Here is a 19,294-nt window from a genome sequence, read left to right as displayed (position 1 = left end):
CACCTCACAATTGTGACTTAATATTTATAAAGTTCCAGCACAGTGGCTGCCACACAGTGTGTTCAGTTCTTCTGGAGCAACTCCGGTTTAGGAGAACAGAAACTGACATTTTACCTTTAAGTATAACACTAATAATTATGATGTAAAAAATCATATTGTTATACTTCAATTTCTTAACCTTTACATAATGGGAATATTGAAATAATCGTAAGTAAAAATACTTGCAAAAATGTTATATTATTTTGCTATCTTTGAAAGTAATTATGTATATCTTTAGTTTTAAAGTGAGAATACCAGTAAATAGGGTTAAATAGTGAGTTTACTCAAAGAGGGCAAGACAAAACCACAGTTAAAGATATTACTGATTTTGCCTTAGCTGGGTATTGGTTGAACGTTGTCCTGTGCACAGAAAGGTGGAGGGTTTGATTCCTGGTAAGGGCACATACCCAGGTTGCTGATTTAATCCCCAGTTGAGGCACCTGTGGGAGGCAACCAATTGATTCTCTCTCTCTCTCTCTCTCTCTCTCTCTCTCCCTTGCTCTCTAAAATAAATATTTGAAAAAAGATAATACTGATTTTTTTTAGGAACATCCAGGCTCATTTAGGCAAGGGTAGTAGTTTTTAAAGACAAAAATAGCCCTGCTCAGACAATTCACTGCAATTAGCAGACTGATGTTTATGTCTGTTGCATGACACTGGAGAGAAGATTCTCACCAAAATAGCTGATAAATATTGACCATCGCCCAGGAATATTTCATGCTTGACACTGTGGGGTTTTTTACAGAATTCACCCAGGGCTACTGTGAAGCACCCCCAGTGATGACAGCAAGATCTCAAGGTCACACATACAATAACGAATGTTCTGAAATTGGGGTCATGATCTTTTTGCTGGGATAAACACTTTACAACAGACATCTTTATTTGAGAGTCAGAATGGTCCAAGACCTCCAAAATATGTGACTCATAATAAAGAAAAATGAAAGAGGCCTAAGATGTATCTTCTTTCTTGTTATGATTTCATAGAAACTTTTTAAAAAGATCCCTTTTGCCATGATTCATTCCACAGACGTGAGAGAGTGCTGCTTAAGTTTTTCCAATACAATAACAATTCTATGAAACACCTTCTCCAATGTTTCTCCTCCACCCCAAGATAGGAGAGGTTGGCCTCAGAGCTAAGACAAAGCCTTTGGAGCAACCAGACTTTGCACCTTGTCAGCATGTTTATAAAGTAATAGATACATCTAGTCCATTACGCTGGAGTCCCAGAGGAGTAATAAAGTCTCAATATTGCTTTCCCTGCCCTTCCCAGCCCTGTAGGGTCCAAAGGTCAATGATCTGTAGCTGCTTCACTGATAAAGTTTGCTCACTTCTCAATTTAAAATATCACTAAATGGGAGTCCTCTCTGTATGTCACCATCAGCACTGGGTTTTTTTTAAAAAAAAATTGTCATTTTACTTGGCTTGGGAATATGCTCTATGTTTGGAACTTAATTTTCTGTTTTCAACAGTTTTTATGAATACTTATATGTGTCAAGCTGAACACTGAACACTGAACACTGAACATTAGAGTAGGAAACAAAAAAAGAGGTCACATCCATGCACACACACTCTAAAAATAAAGTAAAAACTTTCTTCAAATTCAAATCCCTTTTTAAATTCCATTCTATCGCTCCCCTTCCCATGATAAAGCTTCTCCAGGCAGTAGGAACATTGAAGACCCGCCCTTCCTCCTTCCCAAGCTCTTTCCAACTCACTATATTCTAGCATTGCTTCCACAACTCCAGTAAAATTGCTCTGACCAAGGTCATAAATGGTCTTCATGTTGTCCAGCTCAATGGTCAGTTTCCTCTCCTCTAAGTGGATATATTTGAGTCTATGATGATGAATCACTTCCATGATGTCAAGATTTCCTATTCTCTTCTGAAATCCATTACTCATTCATTAAACCACATCATGATCTGTTTCCTCCTTCCTCCATGTCCATTATGCATGCCAGCATGGCCAAGGGTGAACCTGAGGAGTGGTAGTGAAGGATTGAAGAAAAGACAGACAAGAGAATACAGCTGGGCCTTGGTGAATCTCATGTGCCTGGATGAGGACACAAAAGATCCAGCCTGCAAGCCGATGCTTTATTTTATAGTCTGATCAAAACAAGGGTAGATTAACATGTATACAAATGTTTTTGTTTTGGCAACACTTGCTGCACCTCCCACAGCCCATTAGCTACTTAGGAAGGATTTAGGGAGGGCTACAAGGTCAGGCTTAATTATGCTAGGAGAGCTCTGCCCTCCAGGCTGGGACTTGTCTGTGGCCTTACCACAGGTCAGCCCAAGGTTGACCCTAGAGCCGCTCCCTACACTCCCCATTTTTTTGTTTTTAAGCTACTATAATAAAAGTAAACTTGAACATAACTCTGGCTACTAAAACAACAACAAAACAATGCTAAAGCAACACAGCAATAAAAGAGAAATCAAACTACAGACATGTTTAACATTTTTGGCTACAAAATGAAAGTTTCTTTTTGCTGCTGATGTATATTTACTCAGAGTCCTCGGACTTGGCTGTGTAAGACTTTGCAGAATACTGGCAGCTAACCAATGCTAGCATAGCCAGAAACACGGTTGAGGGGGTAGCTTCCACTTCTTGCTTTTCTACCAATTGCTGGGCTTCAGTTGTTATCTTCTTCAGCTGACCCCATGTTGGCACCTTGGCCTCTTGCACAGCCTTTGTTTTCTTCTTCATTGCTGTCATCAGGGCAACTCTCAGTCTTTTGAACAAAAGAACAAGGAGCTTCTCTGGGTCCATTATGGTGACACATGTAATCCTCTGGCACCCAAATTGGCTGCGCTGCTCCTTCTGGAAAGATACAAGCACAACTTCTGCCCCACATCATTACTGGATCTGGCCCAAACCATTGTCCAGTTTGTGCATCTTTCCACTGGGCTAAACCAGCGGAGGCTATTGTATTGGAGGCCCGATGCCTTTCGGCTGCTGTACGACCCTCTGCATCGCAATTCAAAAAATTTAAAGTATAAAGAGCATGACTGAGTTTGTTTTGAGGTGACACATAACATCTGTCTCCCCCGTTTTTGTTTTAGTAATTGCATTTTAAGAGTATGATTGGCTCTTTCCACTATAGCTTGACCTTGAGGATTGTAAGGGATACCAGTTTTATGACAAATTTGATATTGCTGACAAAAATGCTGAAAAGCAGAACTAGCGTATGCGAGTCCATTGTCTGTTTTTAGCTCTGAGGGAGGTCCTGGTACCACAAAGGCAGCTAAGCAATGATTAATTACATGCTTGGCACTTTCTCCTGTTTGGGGAGTCGCAAAGATAAAGTGGGAGCAGGTATCTACATTAACATGTACCCGTCTATGCTTACCAAACTCCAGGATGTGGGTGACATCCATTTGCCAGATTTGATTAGGTTTAAGACCCCTAGGATTCACTCCTAACTATTGTACAGGGCAATGAATTACACACTGAGAGCACTGCTTAACAATTTGACGAACTTGCCCCCAAGAAATACGGAATTGTTTGTGCAAGGCAGCAGCATTTTGATGATGCAATGCATGGGAGGACTGGGCAAGAGAAAATGGGGTAACCTCTTGCATTATAGCAAGGAGGCGATGAATAGCATCATTGCCTATAGCTAACGGACCAGGGAGACCTGAATGAAATCGGATATGACCAATAAATCAGGGAGATTGTCATTCTCTAATAACCTTTTGAAGGCTGAAAAAGAAATGAAAGAGTTCCTCCGATTTAGTGTGCCCTATAGTAACTGTTTCAATAATTTTGGCCATACTTACCACATAAGCACTATCACTATATAGGTTGATGGGCTCCGTAGCAAAGTCTGTCAAGACATAAACAAGAGCTTGTATTTCTACCCGTTGTGCTGAAATATAGGGGGTTTGAAGGAATTTTGCTCCCCTGCTGCAATAGTATCCAGCCTTTCCAGAACTGGATCCATTTGTAAAAATGGTTAATGCCTGAGGTATAGGTTGTGACTTCATTATCTTTGGGAAGGTAAAGGTAGTAACTGAGAGAAAATGTAAGACTTTATTTGCAGGATAATGGTTATCATCCTGTCCAGAGTAATTAGCAAGTGTAATTTGCCAACTTGTTGATCATTGCCAGAGCCAGTCTTGCTGTATAGCTGTAAATGGCACTACACTGAGATCAAGGTCTCAGCCCACTAACTGGCCTTTTCAAAGGTGGGCTTGAGCTATTAGCTGGGAAACTGAATCATGGAAGGGAGTTAATACCTTACTCAGAGAATGAGCCAAATACAGCCATTCAACAACTCCAGAAGCTTGCCAAATGACCCCAGTGGGTGTCTGCATAGTCAGGAAAATTAAAACCTGCAAAGGAAGGGAGTAATCAATTCTAGCAAGTTGTGCTGAACTTAAGGCATCCTCAACTTTATGTAGGGCTGTCTTGGCTTCCTCTGTCAAGCAGTGAGGGGATGACGAAGATGAATCTCTCCCTAAGTATATGAAATAAAGGGCTTAAGTCAGCAGTAGTTAATTTTAAAGCAGGTTGAACCCAGTTAATATCTCCTAATAATTTCTGGAAGTCATTTAATGTAAGTAAAGTGTCAGTCCGAATTTGAATTTTCTGAGATTTTATTGTTTTTCCTTCAATAATGCTACCAAGATAAGAAAAAGGAAATGTCCTTTGAACCTTTTCAGGTGCTATGCATAATCCAGCACAATGCGGGGAATCCTGAAAATATATATAGTATTTAGAAGCATTTCAATTTATGAGCTAAGAGAATGTCATCCATATAATGAATAATATAAGCGTTGGGATATTTTTTCCTTATAGGATGTATGGCTGCGGCCACAAAATCCTGACATAATGTAGGACTATTGACCATGCCTTGAGGCAATACTTTCCATTGATACCTCTTTATGGGCTCGTTAAAAATTTATTAAAGGAACACTAAATGCGAATCTTCTGCAATCTTCAGGATGAAGAGGAACAGTAAAAAAGCAGTCCTTAAGATCTAATACCAATAAATGATATTGCAATGGGATACCTGTAGGGGATGGTAACTTTGATGAAGGGGCCCCATAATCTCCATGGTTTTATTAATTGCCCTTATGTCTTGCAATAGTCTCCATATACGAGATTTTTTCTTTATTATAAATATGGGTGTGTTCCATGGACTGTGAGTGAATTCAATATGCCCTGCCTCAAGCTGTTCTTGAACCAACTCTTGTGCAGCTTTTAACTTCTCTCCGAATAGGGGCCATTGATCAATCCAGACAGAAGTATCTGCAAGCCAGGTAATTTTAGCTGCTGTATGCTGGGTTGGAGAGACAATCAAGGCCCCTGTTGAAAATTCTGGTAACCTAATCCGTGCCTCCCCTTTTGAGTGAACACCGGGATAAATAAACATCTCCCTTGCTGATTCTTTCCTAGTCCCTTTAGGGGGTGAAATCCTTGATTAAGCATTTGAGAAGTAAAGGTCGCCCTTATGGATAGTAGGGCAGAAGTAGAATTTGTGCTGTTTTTGTTTCTGGTAAGACCTGAATTATAGTATTGTTTGTGCTATTATTTTAATTTCTCCAGTATAGTCCTGATCTATCACCCCAGGGAGAACTTGAAATCCTTTCAATGCCAAATTGCTCCTCCCTAAAATTAATCCCATCATGCCCACAGGAAGGGGACCATATACTCCTGTAGCAATGGCCTGAGGCCCCATCTCTGGAGTTAGTACATATCGGGAGGTGGGACTGAGGTCCAATCCTGCACTACCCGGGGTGGCACAGTAAAGGATTCGAATGGTTGGCTTTGGGACTATGCCTGCTGGAAAGGCTGCAGTGGGGTCAAAGTTAAGTCCCCTACTGTTTGGTGGGGCCAGGGCTGGCCCCACTTGAAGTTTCTCTGCCTAGGGGGCATTGGTTTATTATCAACATCAGTCTTGGAGTGGCATGCATTTACCCAATGGTTTCCTTTCCTGCATCTTGGACATAGTCCAGGCTGCTTGTTTCCACTCCCTATAGCCTTTTGACTTTCATTTCTATCATTACAGTCTTTAGCAAAATGCCTTGTTTACCACAGTTAAAACATCCCCCTTTCTTTTTCTGCTGACCAGAGAACAAGATTTCTTTTAATGTGGCAGCTAATACTGCTCCTTGAACATAGGCTGGTCCAATGTCAGCACAAATACGAATAAAATTATGTACAGTATCATTCTTCCTCTAGGGACATAAAGCCTCTTGACATACTCCATTTGCATTTTCAACAGCTAATTGTTTCATGAGTATCATTCCAGCCACAACCCTGCCTACTAGTTGGAACAAGCGAGCCACAAAATCCTGACATGGCTCCTCTGGGTCTTGCCTAATTTTACTTATGTCTAGAAATTTTCCCCTTTTGTTGGAAGTTTCCTCCAGGCTTTGGTGGCACAGATTTTTATTTGCTGATAAGCTTGCATGGGGTATACTAACTGAGCCTGAAAAGCCCCATGAGGTCTGGTGCCCATAGCATATCAATTGTAAGGGGTACCTCATGACCTTGGTTTCTGTTAGCCTGCTCCGCACTAAGCTCTGCCCAATTAGATTTCCATAATAAGTAATCTCCAGGTGAGAGACAAGCCTTTGCAACACTATTCCAATCACTAGGAGCCATAGCTTCCTCAGATATTGTATCTAGTAACCCTAGCACAAAAAGGGATGTTGGTCCATACATAGAACAAGAAGTCTTCAACTCCTTCAAAGTTTTAAAACATATAGACTGATGGCCACGGAGCATCTGACCTGGATTCTGAGTATCAGGCTGTTCAAATACAGTGGGGCCTTGACTTACGAGTTTAATTCGTTCCGTGACGGAGCTCGTAACTCAAATTATTCATATGTCAAATCAATTTTCACCATTACAATGAATTGAAATGCCATTAATCCGTTCCGGACACCGGTGTTTCTTTTGAATAAAGTCTGAAAGTTTCTCCCACTTTCCCAACATTTCCTTTATCTCACTTATAGAGATAACCTCCTCTTCCTCCTCCATGTCATCTGTTTCCTGCAAAACCTCCGTGTGCTGCTGCGTCTGTAGCTCTTTTACCTCCTGCGTTGTCAGTTTCTCGGAGTGCTCCTCCATGAGCTCGTTGATGTCACCTTCCTTTATATCTGCGTTCGATGCCTCACCATGTCTGACAATGGAGTGAATGCGGGTCCTCTTTTTAAAATTTTTGAACCAGCCCCGACTGGCTTTAAAGGGCTTGCCCGATGCTTCGTCCATTGATGTGCCTGGGGTCTGCTGCATCAAATCGTAGAAGTGCTACACTCCTACTGCTTCGCCAAGTCGATTACACGCACACCTTGGTCATGTTTTTCAATAATTTCTTTAATTCAATGCACATCATCCGCTTCTTCTTCTCAGCACTGTCCTTCGCACTTACTTTCTTCAGATCCATGGTTGAAAAAACGAAGTTTTGCAAAATAACTGCAAGCACAAATACGAACACAACACTGATGCTTCAACTAAGAGGCTAAGTGAACGAGTGAGACATGTGATGCTGGGCTGATGTAGTGGCATTCACTGTGACGTTCGCTGCACCAACTAGCAGTGGGGTATCTGAAGCTGGCTCGTAACCTGAATTTTAGCTTGCAACTCAAAGCAAAAAATCGGCAGAGAGACGGCTCGTATCTCGAAAAACTCTTTGTCGGGACACACGTAAGTCAAGGCCCCACTGTATAGGGTATAGACTGAATCCTGAAGTATCTTCCCTAGCCTTCCTGGCCTCATGTAGAGTCTGCTGGAGGAGAGACAAAGGCACTATATTTGTTTCTGCTTGTTTGGGGGGTAAAAGGAGAGAATTGTGAGCAACAATAAACTCCCCAAATGCTTGCATCTGACCCCCACCACCCCGTTCCCGCCAGCGCTGTTCCTTTGCTGCCTCCTTCTCCAATTCTCATTCATTTTTGTGAGGAAGTGCATCATCCGGAGGACTCTTCCCCACAGAAGCTGTAGCCCAGGGACTGGAAGAGGTAGCGGAGGCGCCGATGGTCCAGGTAGAGTTGGCAGCCTCTGGTAGCCTTCTACTCTTAGTTCCCCTGGCACATTCATCCACTCCTTTTCTGGAGTAGGCTCTAGGTAGTCCAGAATCAGGGACCACAGACTGAAAGCAGAGGTAGGAATTTTTCTCTGGACCTTCAGCTATACAATGATCTCTAAGTTGCTTTCCTACCTTGTCCCATTTATCTACATTTACCTTTCCTTCCTCTGGAAACCATGGGCAAGTTTTATTTACAAAATCCAACAAATCAAGAAGCTGTTGATGTCTAACAGAATAGCCCTGTGCTTGGAGAAGAACTTTAAGCATAGATACATATAAGTTATTTTACTGTGATCCTGAATTTCCCACTTTTTAAACCTAGCTATTACTAAACTGTGTAAACTGTCCTCCTTGCCTTACTTTTTGCTTTCTGCACGTGCTTCACTGGAGCATCCTTTCACCTTGCAATTGTAGTTCCCCCATACTCAGGCCCCACATTGGGCACTACATATACTGTGCCAGAACAGCCAAGGGTGACCTGAGGAGCGGTGGTGAAGGATTGAAGAAAAGACAGACAAGAGAATACAGCTGGGGTTGGTGAATCTCACATGCCTGGATGAGGACACAAAAGATCCAGCCTGCAAGCCAATGCTTTATTTTATAGTCTGATTAAAACAAGGATAGATCAACATGTATACAAATGTTTTTGTTTTGGCAACACTTGCTGCACCTCCCACAGCCCATTAGCTACTTAGGAAGGATTTAGGGAGGGCTACAAGGTCAGGCTTAATTATGCTAGGAGAGCTCTGCCCTTCAGGCTGGGGATTGATTGTTTGTGGCCCTGACACAGATCAGCCCAAGGCTTGACCCTAGAGCAGGTACCTAAAATTCATCAGATATGCTTTCAGCTATTCTCACCTGGCACCTGATTCTCCATCTGAACACATGAGGTTGCTTATCATCTCCCAGATCTGGTTTCTTACATCTGGAATAAAAGCCTGTCTGTTATTAGACACCAGTTCTTCAACAAATCTAACAGAAAATACATTCAATCCCAAACTGGACCCATTATCAAACATTTTTTTCCTCCTCATTGAATGATGCTCAATCTACTTGCACACAGAGGAATTTTGGCAGACATCCAGATTCTTTTTCTCATTTAGCCCTGGCATTAGTCTACCAAATTTTGCAGATTCTACCTCCTTCATCTCCATTCAGATCCCTACCATTCAATCAATCTTTAAAGCCATTACCTTAACCAGGCTATCATCACTCTGCCTGGATTGCTGTAATTTCCTCCTAACTGATCTTGCTGCCTTGAGCTGGCATGACCCCGACCTATTGCACACAGTTATAAATGGTTTTTTTTCTAAAATATAAATCTGATCATGCCATTTTCATCCTTTAATTCCTTCAATGGCTCTGATAGCTCCAAGATAAAGAGAAAACTCTATAGCTTAATACATAAGATACTTAATGATTGGACACCTGCATCCACTTTGCCTCCATCTCTCCCCATTGATCTCCACAAACTTTTTGTTCTCAGAAGTACACTTCTCAGTGACCACTTCACTCCTCAAAACTTCACAAATGGGGATGGAACACCTGGCTGACTGCCTCTCATCTCTGAGGGATGATTGCAAAACCTCTGTCATCATGAAGTTACCCCTGATCTTTAAAGTAGAGGTAGGAATCACCATACTTATTTTATACATGTTTTCATAACCAACAACATTTATTTATCTCAACTATGTACCATGCATTGTTTATGTACCTTTCACACATTATCACATTGAATTATTATACTAGCTTCAACACTGTAATTTTGTTATTCCCTTTTAATAGTGAACAGACAGGTTTTGAGAAGTTCTATAATTTGTCTAAGTTTATACAGCTTACCAGCAAAAGTGACCAAACACAGCCTTTCCTTCTCCAAAGTTCATGATATTAAAGCTGCCATATCATTGAATATGTTAATAGTTGGCTTGGTGTTTTACTTCTAGCATAGGATTTGGCACATGCAGGATATTGATAAACAAATTAATGAATACATTGGATTTTGAAAATATTGGCCTTGAGGTGCCTAGAAGCCTTCCAGGTTAACACACTGTAAGTGAGGTGTTGAAGCTGCAATGGAAAATCTGAGCTTAAGGTGGAAAACTGAGTCTTCAGTGGTAGCTCAGGCCACAGCAAGGAAGCTACCACCACAGAGCACAGTAGTGAGGGAGACACAGAAGGAGTCAAGGTTATGGCCTCACAGAAAAACAACATTAAGGGCATTCAAAGAGGTGGAATCTGAAAGAGGCACAAATTATGGGACAAGATGAAAAGCTCCAAAGATGCACCCTACTAATGTACCTACTGCTAATAGTGTGACACTACTATCCTAATATATAAAAATCCAGGATCCATACTGACCAAATGGATGACTGGTCCATCCCTTGGCCCTCAGGCTCCATTGATCAGGGGATGGCTAACAGGGAAGCAGAGTGAGTGGCACGGGGACTGGCGAGCAGCTGGAAGGCAGGCTTCTTGGTCCCTCCTTCTGGCCCTCAGACTTCAATCAATTGGTGGCGGAGGCGGGGCTGAACTGGGGACTGGCTTCCTTAGTAGTCCTGTAGGTTCAATCTCCAGAGGACAGGACAGGCACCAATAGATCAGTGCCTCCAGCATGATCTTGACAGCGCTGCTGGCATCCTGAAACTCGGCCTCGGGCACTGCGGCTGCTTCCCTTCCCTAGACACTCCACAAGGAAGAAAGAATACCTCCAGCAGCACCAGGGATGACCAGTAGTGACTGACTGCTCTCCCTGTGCTTCCTCCAGGTCACTGAGCCGGCCCCCACCCGTCCCACTCCAGATGAAGTGTGATCACTGCAAACGAAAGGAATGTAGTAAGAAACCGAAAACTAATGACCAAGAGAATGCCACAGTCAACATCCGGAGTCTGGCTCAGGAGAACGGAGAGAAGGGAGAATTCCCTAAGGTGACCAATACCAAGATATTTCTGAATGACTGCCTGGCGTGTAACAGTTGTCTGACCACAGAGGAAAGAGTCCAAGTTTCTCAACAGAACACCAAGGACTTCTTCCATGTTCTGAACCTTAATAAGAAATGTGATACCTCACAGCAAAAGGTGATGGCAGTGTCCGTGTGCCTTAGTCTCTGCCTTACTTTGCTGCTAAATTCAGCCTCAGTGTCACTGGTGCATCCAGAAGACTCTGAGGCTTCCTCAAAAGCCTTGGGGCACATTATCTTTGACATGAAGATAGCTGTGGACTTCAGCATCCTGCAGAGTCAAAAGGAATTTTTGCGTCAGTACTGCCAGCACCGTGAGGAAAAGCCCCGGCTACCCATGCTGACCTCCGCCTGCCCTGACTGGGACCAATATGTAGAGTATGTGCTGGGTCACCCCATCACCCCCACCTCTGAACAGCGATGTCTTCCCAGAAGATCATGGGCATCTGGTGAAGTACTACTTCACCGGACAACAGAACCTGTCCCCAGACAAGATTTTCCTCATCATTGTGGCCCCAGGTTATGACAAGAAACTGGAGGCCCTTTGAGAAGATGTTCCCACAGCTTTACATAGTTCTCAGAGAGCTGACTGCGTGTTAGCCTCAGGTGAAACTGTCCAGACAATGGAGCAAAGTGACCTTGCCTCGAATGACACCGCGTAGACACTCTGTTTGGAGACATGAAGGAGAAGGAGGTGAGGCTCCATGAGGGTGCCAGCTCCAATGGGTACCTGGCACACATCTTCAGACACATGACCAAGGAGCTGCTCAACAAGGACATGGGAGTGCTCACCTACTGCACCCTGAGGAACAAAGACTTCCAGGAAGTCACCCTTGAAAGTGACGAAGAGGTGCTGCTATGCTTTGAGGCTGTTTACGGCTTTCGGAACATCCAGAAGTGGTCTAGAAGCTGTAGAGGGGCAAGTTCCCCTGCCACTTTGTGGAGGTCCTGGCCTGCGCCGGGCATGTCTAAGTGGCAGGGCCAAACCCAGGCAGATGATGGGTGTGCAGACAGGGCACTACTACGGCAGATGGAAGGCATCTATCTGCCATCCCAGTGTGGCCCCCGGAGACCAGCGCCCATGTGCAGGAGCTGTACCAGGAGTGGCTGGGGAGGGGGGCGACTCCCCCTGAACCAGGCGGCCCTACACACAGCATAGCAGGGCCCAAGGCTGCCTGCCAGGACATCAAGTGGTAAAGGTCCAGCAGACACCCGGCCTGCAGGCGGCCAAAAAGGGGTGTCAGGTGGAAGTGTTCTGCGAAGAGCTGAGACTTGGTTCTGTCCAAGCACCTCAGAAAGATTAAATGAGGAAATGGCCAGTTTGAGCCTGACTTTACCCACTTATGTTACTCTTGAAGGTGTCTGTGCCACAATGTGAATAAACTGCCACCTTTTGGAATAGGGGCTCATACGAAAGTCTGCATTCCCAACTTTGCTTGAAACAAATCTATGTTCTACAGCTGTCCAACGTCCTGAGATCAGATACAGTTGACCAGGTCCTGTTGCTGGTGGTCAGGGGGCACTAGAATGGAGGCCCCCCCGTGCCATTTTACATTCAGAGATTGAGCTGAACTCACTTTGGGGGAGGCCTGGCAAGGGTGACAGGTATCACAGATGGAAGGATGGAGAATGGAGAGGCGGACACCCTGCTCGGTCCCTCCTTGCGTGGGGTCAGGCAGATGAAGGCCAGCCAGCCCACTCCACAATTGAGTGAGATAGTGTCTTCTGTGTCCACTTCTCACCCCGTGGGTCCAGCCACTCCCCTCAGCTCTGGGAGGCCCTCTGCATTCCACAATAGTGCACTCTACCCTCACATGCTGCTCGCTCTAAGTGAGAAGGAAGAGAGCAGTTGGCCCACAGACAACTACACAGAAAGATAGGGCTCAGGGCTGGTGAGCGCAGTGGCAGTGGCGGGAGCCTCTCCTGCCTCCATGGCAGCGCTAAGGAGCAGTGAGCTCGGTGGTAAGGAGCAGTGAGCAGGCAGGCGGTAAGGAGCAAGGGGTCCTGGACTGCGAGAGGGTGCAGGCCAGCCTGAGGAACTCCCCCTCCTCAATGCATGAAATTCGTGCACTGGGGCTCTAGTAAGAATATAAAGAAGAAGCAGGATTATTCCCGCTGTGCCATAGGCCCTTGGTCACTTCTCCAAGTCTGATGGTTTCAGATAGTAACAGGATAACCAATCCTGCCTCCAAGGAGAACCTCCCTCATACTTCCCATGTGAGAGGCTGCCCTCAACATCTTCCTTTGTAGAGGGAGAAAAGAATTGTGATCTGAATTTTTCTTTCCTTTTTTTTAAGATTTACATTATTTTATTTTATTGTTATTTTTTAAAATTGTGAAATCAGTCATTTATTCTGGTCAAAGGAAACAGGTATAGAACAAAATATTATTGTAAATTCATGTTGGCTCATAAGATTTACTTTATATTAAAAGTTATTTTATATTTTTAGCTGCTAAACTTATACTTTATATGTTTGGCTACTTCACTTATAAAGAGCATTTAAACTATTGTATTTTACCAGTTTTAAAATTCAAATATTTTGTTTTATTTATTTATTTATTTATTTATTTTTTAAACATATGTCTCCTTTTTATTTTCCCCCTTGACCTTCCCCCGGGATCCCCTGCCCCCCCAGTATCTTATGTCCCTTGGTTACGCTTATATGCATGCATACAAGTCCTTTGGTTGATATCTTACTGCTCCCCCAACTGTCCCCGGCCTGCCTGCTGTAGCTTGACAGTCGGTTCGATGCTGCTCTGCCTCTGTATATATTTTTGTTCATCAGTTTATAATGGTCTTTATTATCCACAAATGAGTGAGATCGTGTGGTATTTTTCTCTCATTCATTGGCTTATTTCACTTAGCGTAATGCTCTCCAGTTCCATCCATGCTGTTGCAAATGGTAAGAATTCCTTCTTTTTTACAGCAGCGTAATATTCCATCATGTAGATGTACCACTGATTTCTAATCCATTCATCTGTTGATGAGCATTTAGGCTGTTTCCAAATCCTAGCTATGATAAATTGTGCTGTTGATTAGTTGATGATAGCCAGTCTGATGTGAGATGGTACCTCATTGTCATTTTGATTTGCATCTCTCAGATGATTAGTGACGTTGAGCATGGCTTCATATACCTCCTGGCCTTCTGAATGTTCTCTTTTGAAAAGTGTCTATCTAGGTCCATTGCCCATTTTTTTTTGGATTGTTTATCTTCCTTTTGTTAAGTTGTATGAGTTCCCTATAAATCTTAAAGATTAAACCCTTATCTGTGAAAATATTGGCAAATACGTTCTCCCATGCAGTGGGCCTTCTTGTTGTTTTGTTCATGGTTTCTTTTGCTGTGCAGAAGCTTTTTATTTTGATGTACTCCCATTTGTTTATTTTCTCTTTAGTTTCCAATGCACTAGGAGCTGTATCAGTGAAGAAAATTGTTTCAGCATATGTCTGAGATTTTGTGCCTTTGGATTCCTCTAGTATGTTAATGGTTTCCTGTCTTACATTTAAGTCCTTTATCCATTTTAAGTTTATTTTTGTGTATTGTGTAAGTTGGCGGTCAAGTTTCATTTTTTTGCATGTATCTGACCAAATTTCCCAACACCATTTATTGAAGAGACTGTCTTGACTCCATTGTATGTTCTTGCCTCCATTGTCAAATATTAATTGAGCATAGTGGGTTGGGTCAATTTCTCGGTTTTCTACTATATTCCATTGATATATATTTCTGTTCTTGTGCCAGTACCAGGAAGTTTTGAGAACAGTGGCTTTGTAATACAGCTTGATATCTGGTATTGAGATCCCACCTACTTTGTTCTTCTTTCTCAGTATCGCTGCAGCTATTCGGGGTCTTCTTTTATTCCAGATGAATTTTTGGAGAGTTTGTTCTAGGTCGGTGAAATATGCCATTGGTATTTTAATGGGGAGTGCATTGAATCTATAGATTGCTTTGGGTAGTATGGACATTTTGATGATGTTGATTCTACCAATCCATGAACATGGTATGTTCTTCCATCTGTTTCTGTCTTCCTCTATCTCTTTTTTCAATATCCTGTAGTTTCCTGAGTAGAGGTCTCTTACCTCTTTAGTTAAGTTTATTCCTAGGTATCTTAATTTTTTTTGGTGCAATGGTAAATGGGATTGCTTTTTTAGTCTCTCTTTCTATAAGTTCACTATTGGTGTATAGAAATGCCATAGATTTCTTGGCGTTAATTTTGCCCTGCTACATTGGAATTCATTTATTAGATCTCATAGTTTTTTGATGGAGCCTTTAGGGTTTTTAATGTACAATGTCATGTTGTATATGAGTAAGGACAGTTTTAATTTTTCTTTTCCAATTTGAATGCCTTTTATTTCTTATTCTTGTCTAATCACAATGGTTAATACTTCCAGTACTATGTCAAACAGGAGTGGTGAAAGTGGGCATCCATGTCTTGTTCCTGTTCTTAGGGGAAATGGTTTTACTTTTTGCCCATTGATTATGATGTTGGCTATGGGTTTGTCATATATGGCTTTTATTATGTTGAGGTATGATCATTCTATTCCCACCTTGCTGAGAGTTTTTATGAAGAAAGGGTGTTGGATTTTGTCAAATGCTTTTTCTGCATCAATTGATATGATTATGTGGTTTTTATCTCTCAATTTGTTTATGTGATGTATCACATTTATTGATTTGCAGATATTGTACCATCCTTGCATCCCTGGGATAAATCCTACTTGGTCATGGTATATGATGTTTCTGATGTACTGCTAGATGCAATTTTCTAGGATTTTGTTGAGGATTTTGGTATCTATGTTCATGAGGGATATTGGCCTGTAATTCTTTTTCATTGTGTTGTCTTTATCTGGTTTTGGTATTAGGGTGATGCTGGTTTCAAAGAATGAGCTTGGAAGTGTTTCTTCCTCGTGAATTTTTTGGAATAGTCTGAGGAGGATAGGTTTTATATCTTCCTTGAATGTTTGGTAAAACTTCCCTGTGAAGTCATCTGGCCCCAGGCTTTTGATTGCTGGGAGCTTTTTGATGACTGCTTCAATTTCTTTCATAGTTATTGGCCTATTGAGATTTTTTAGATTCTTCCTGATTGAGTTTTGGAAGGTTGTATTTTTCTAGGCATTTGTCCATTTCCTCCAGGCTGTCCAGTTTGTTGGCGTAGAGTTTTTCGTAGTATTTTTTAACAATCCTTTGTATTTCTGTGGGGTCTGTTGTTATTTCCCCTATATCATTTCTGATTGTGTTTATTTGGGTCCTCTTTCTTTGCTTCTTGGTGAGCCGGGCTAGAGGTTCATCAATCCTGTTAATCCTTTCAAAGAACCAGCTCTTGGTTTTGTTGATCTTTTCTATTGTTTTTTTGTTTGTTTGTTTGTTTTGGGTTTGTTTGTTTTTTTTGTCTCTATGTTCTTTATCACTGCTCTGATCTTTATTATTTCCTGCCTTCTGCTTAAACTGAGTTTTTCTTTTTGCTCTCTTTCTAACTCTTTGAGATGTAGGTTTTAAGCAATTTATTACCATTGTTTCTTGTTTTTAGAAGTAGGTTTGTAGAGTATGAACTTCCCTCTCAAGACTGCTTTCACTGCGTCCCATAGGTTTTGGAATGTAGTGTTTTCATTTTTGTTTTTTGCCGTGATGTTTTTTTATTTCTTCTTTGATCTCCCCGATAACCCAGTCATTGTTTAATAGCATGCTATTTAGTCTCCATGTGTTTGATTTTTTGGGATTGCTTTTATTGTAGTTGATTTCCAGTTTGATGCCATTGTGATCTGAGAAGATGCTTGATATGATTTCTATCTTCTTGAATTTTAAGAGACTTTGCCTGTGACCCAATATATGGTCTATCTTTGAAAATGACTCATGTGCACTTGAGAAGAATGTATATTCTGTGGCTTTGGGGTGAAATGTTCTGAAGATGTCAATTAATTCAGTATGATCTAGTGAGTCATTTAGGATTGATGTTTCTTTGCTGATTTTTTGTTTAGAGGATTTGTCCAATGGTGATAGTGGGGTATTCAAGTTCCCTAGTATGATTGTATTACTGTCAATCTCTCCCTTGATACCCTCCAGAAGTTTTATTTATGTATTTGGTGCTCCTATATTGGGTGTGTATATGTTTACCAGAGTTTTTTCTTTTTGTTGGATTGCTCCTTTTAGTATTATGAAGTGGCCTTCTTTATCTCTTTTTATGTCCTTCACTGTGAGATCTAATTTTTCAGATATAAGTATTGCTACCCTGGCTATTTTTCATTTCCATTGGCCTGAAAAACCCTTTTCCATCCCTTCACCATCAGTCTGTGTGCGTCTTTTTTTTTGAGATGGGTTTCCTGTAGACAGCAGATATATGGGTCATGTTTTCGTATCCATTCAGTTACCCAATGTCTTTTGATTGGGGAATTTAATCCATTTACATTTAAAGTTATTATTGATAGATACTTGTTTGTCTCCATTTTTATTCTTTACCCCTGTGTTCTTTCTTTGTTTCCTATTTTTTTTCTTTTTTTAGCAGACCCTTTTGCATTTCTTGCATTGCTGGTTTGGTGTTAATAAACTACCTTATTCCTTTTTTGTCTGTGAAGCTCCTGATTTCACCCTCAATTTTGATTGATAGCCTTGCTGGGTATCAGGTGATAATCTGATGAGAGATTCCTTATAAATAACTTTCTGTCTCTCTCTGGCTGCTTTTAAGATTCTTACTTTGTCATTAGTGTTTGCCAATTTAATTATAATGTGCCTTGGCATTGGTCTTTTGGGGTTCATTTTGTTTGGGACTCTGTGAGCTTCTTGGATTTCTGTGAGTTTTTTCTTCCCTATATCAGGCAAGTTTTTTGTCATTATTTCTTCAAACAGGTTTTCTATTACTTGCTCAGTTTTCTCTCCTTCTGGTATCCCTATTATGCGGATGTTATTTCAATTCATGTTGTCCCTAAGTTTTCTTAGGCTCTCCTCCTGCTCTTTAATTTTTTTTCTAGAAGCTGTTCTGCTTGGTTATTTTTTCCTATGTTGTCTTCTAGCTCACTGATGTGGTCCCTCTGCTTCTTCTAGTCTACTGTTGATGTTTTCTATTGAGTTCTTTATAGCAGTGATGTCATTTTTCATATTTCTTGGTTCTTCTTCATTTCCTCTTGGTTCTTACACATATTGTTGAATTTTTCTTCCATTCTTTTCATCCACCTTATGACCATTTCTCTGATTTCTTTCTCTGACAGGTTGCTTGCCTCCATTTTGTTTTCTTCTTTTTCTGGTGATGCCTGTTTTTCTTTCATATGCCAGGTGTTTCTTTGTCTCCCCATGATCTGCCTTCTCCACACTGATTTAAAGACACAAAATACAACACAACATGGCACAATGCACAAGGCACTGAACACAAATGTATTCATGATACTAATAACCCCAAATAAAGATGACCACCAGAGAAAAGAGAATTAGGGGATAAGAAAGAAAGAAAGAAAGAAAGAAAGAAAGAACCATAGAGACCAAAAAAACAATACAAAAGATCAACAAAACCAAGAGCTGGTTCTTTGAAAGGATTAACAGGATTGATGAACCGCTAGCCAGGCTCACTAAGAAACAAATATAAATGAGCCAAATAAACAAAATCAGAAATGAAAGAGGGAAATAACAACAGACCCCACAGAAATACAAAGGATTGTTAAAAAGTACTATGAACAACTCTACTCCAACAAACTAGACAACATGGAGGGAATGGATATATGCCTAGAAAAATACAACCTTCCAAAACTTAATCAGGAACAATCTAAAAATCTCAATAGGCCAATAACTATAGAGGAAATTGAAGCAGTTATCAAAAAGCTCCCAGCAAAAAAAGCCTGGGGCCAGACGACTTCACAGGGAAGTTTTACCAAACAATCAAGGAAGATATAAAACCTATCCTCCTCAGACTATTCCAAAAAATTCAAGAGGAAGGAACACTTCCAAGCTCATTCTTTGAAACCAGGATCACCCTAATACCAAAACCAGATAAAGACAACACACTGAAAGAGAATTACAGGCCAATATCCCTCATGAACATAGATACCAAAATCCTCAACAAAATCCTAGGAAATCGGATCCAGCAAGTACATCAGACAGCTCATACACCATGAGCAAGTAGGATTTATCTCAGGGATGCAAGGATGGTACAATATCCGCAAATCAATAAACGTGATACATCACATAAACCAATTGAGAGATAAAAATCACATAGCATATCAATTGGTGCAGAAAAAGCATTTGAAAAAACCCAATACCCTTTCTTGATAAAAAAGCTCAGCAGAGTGG

General features: G+C 41.4%; 1 pseudogene; it reads left to right on the top strand.

Annotated features, from left to right (window-relative positions):
- Window positions 1–10,872: 10,872 nt before the first annotated feature.
- LOC102760705 lies at window positions 10,873–12,227 on the top strand (annotated as a pseudogene).
- The last annotated feature ends 7,067 nt before the right edge of the window (window positions 12,228–19,294 follow it).

Source organism: Myotis davidii, unplaced genomic scaffold (assembly GCF_000327345.1).
Source record: "Myotis davidii unplaced genomic scaffold, ASM32734v1 scaffold1034, whole genome shotgun sequence".
NCBI classification, from domain to species: Eukaryota; Metazoa; Chordata; class Mammalia; order Chiroptera; family Vespertilionidae; genus Myotis; species Myotis davidii.
Note: the sequence above shows the minus strand (reverse complement) of the source record. Positions and strands in the feature narration are given on the sequence as shown.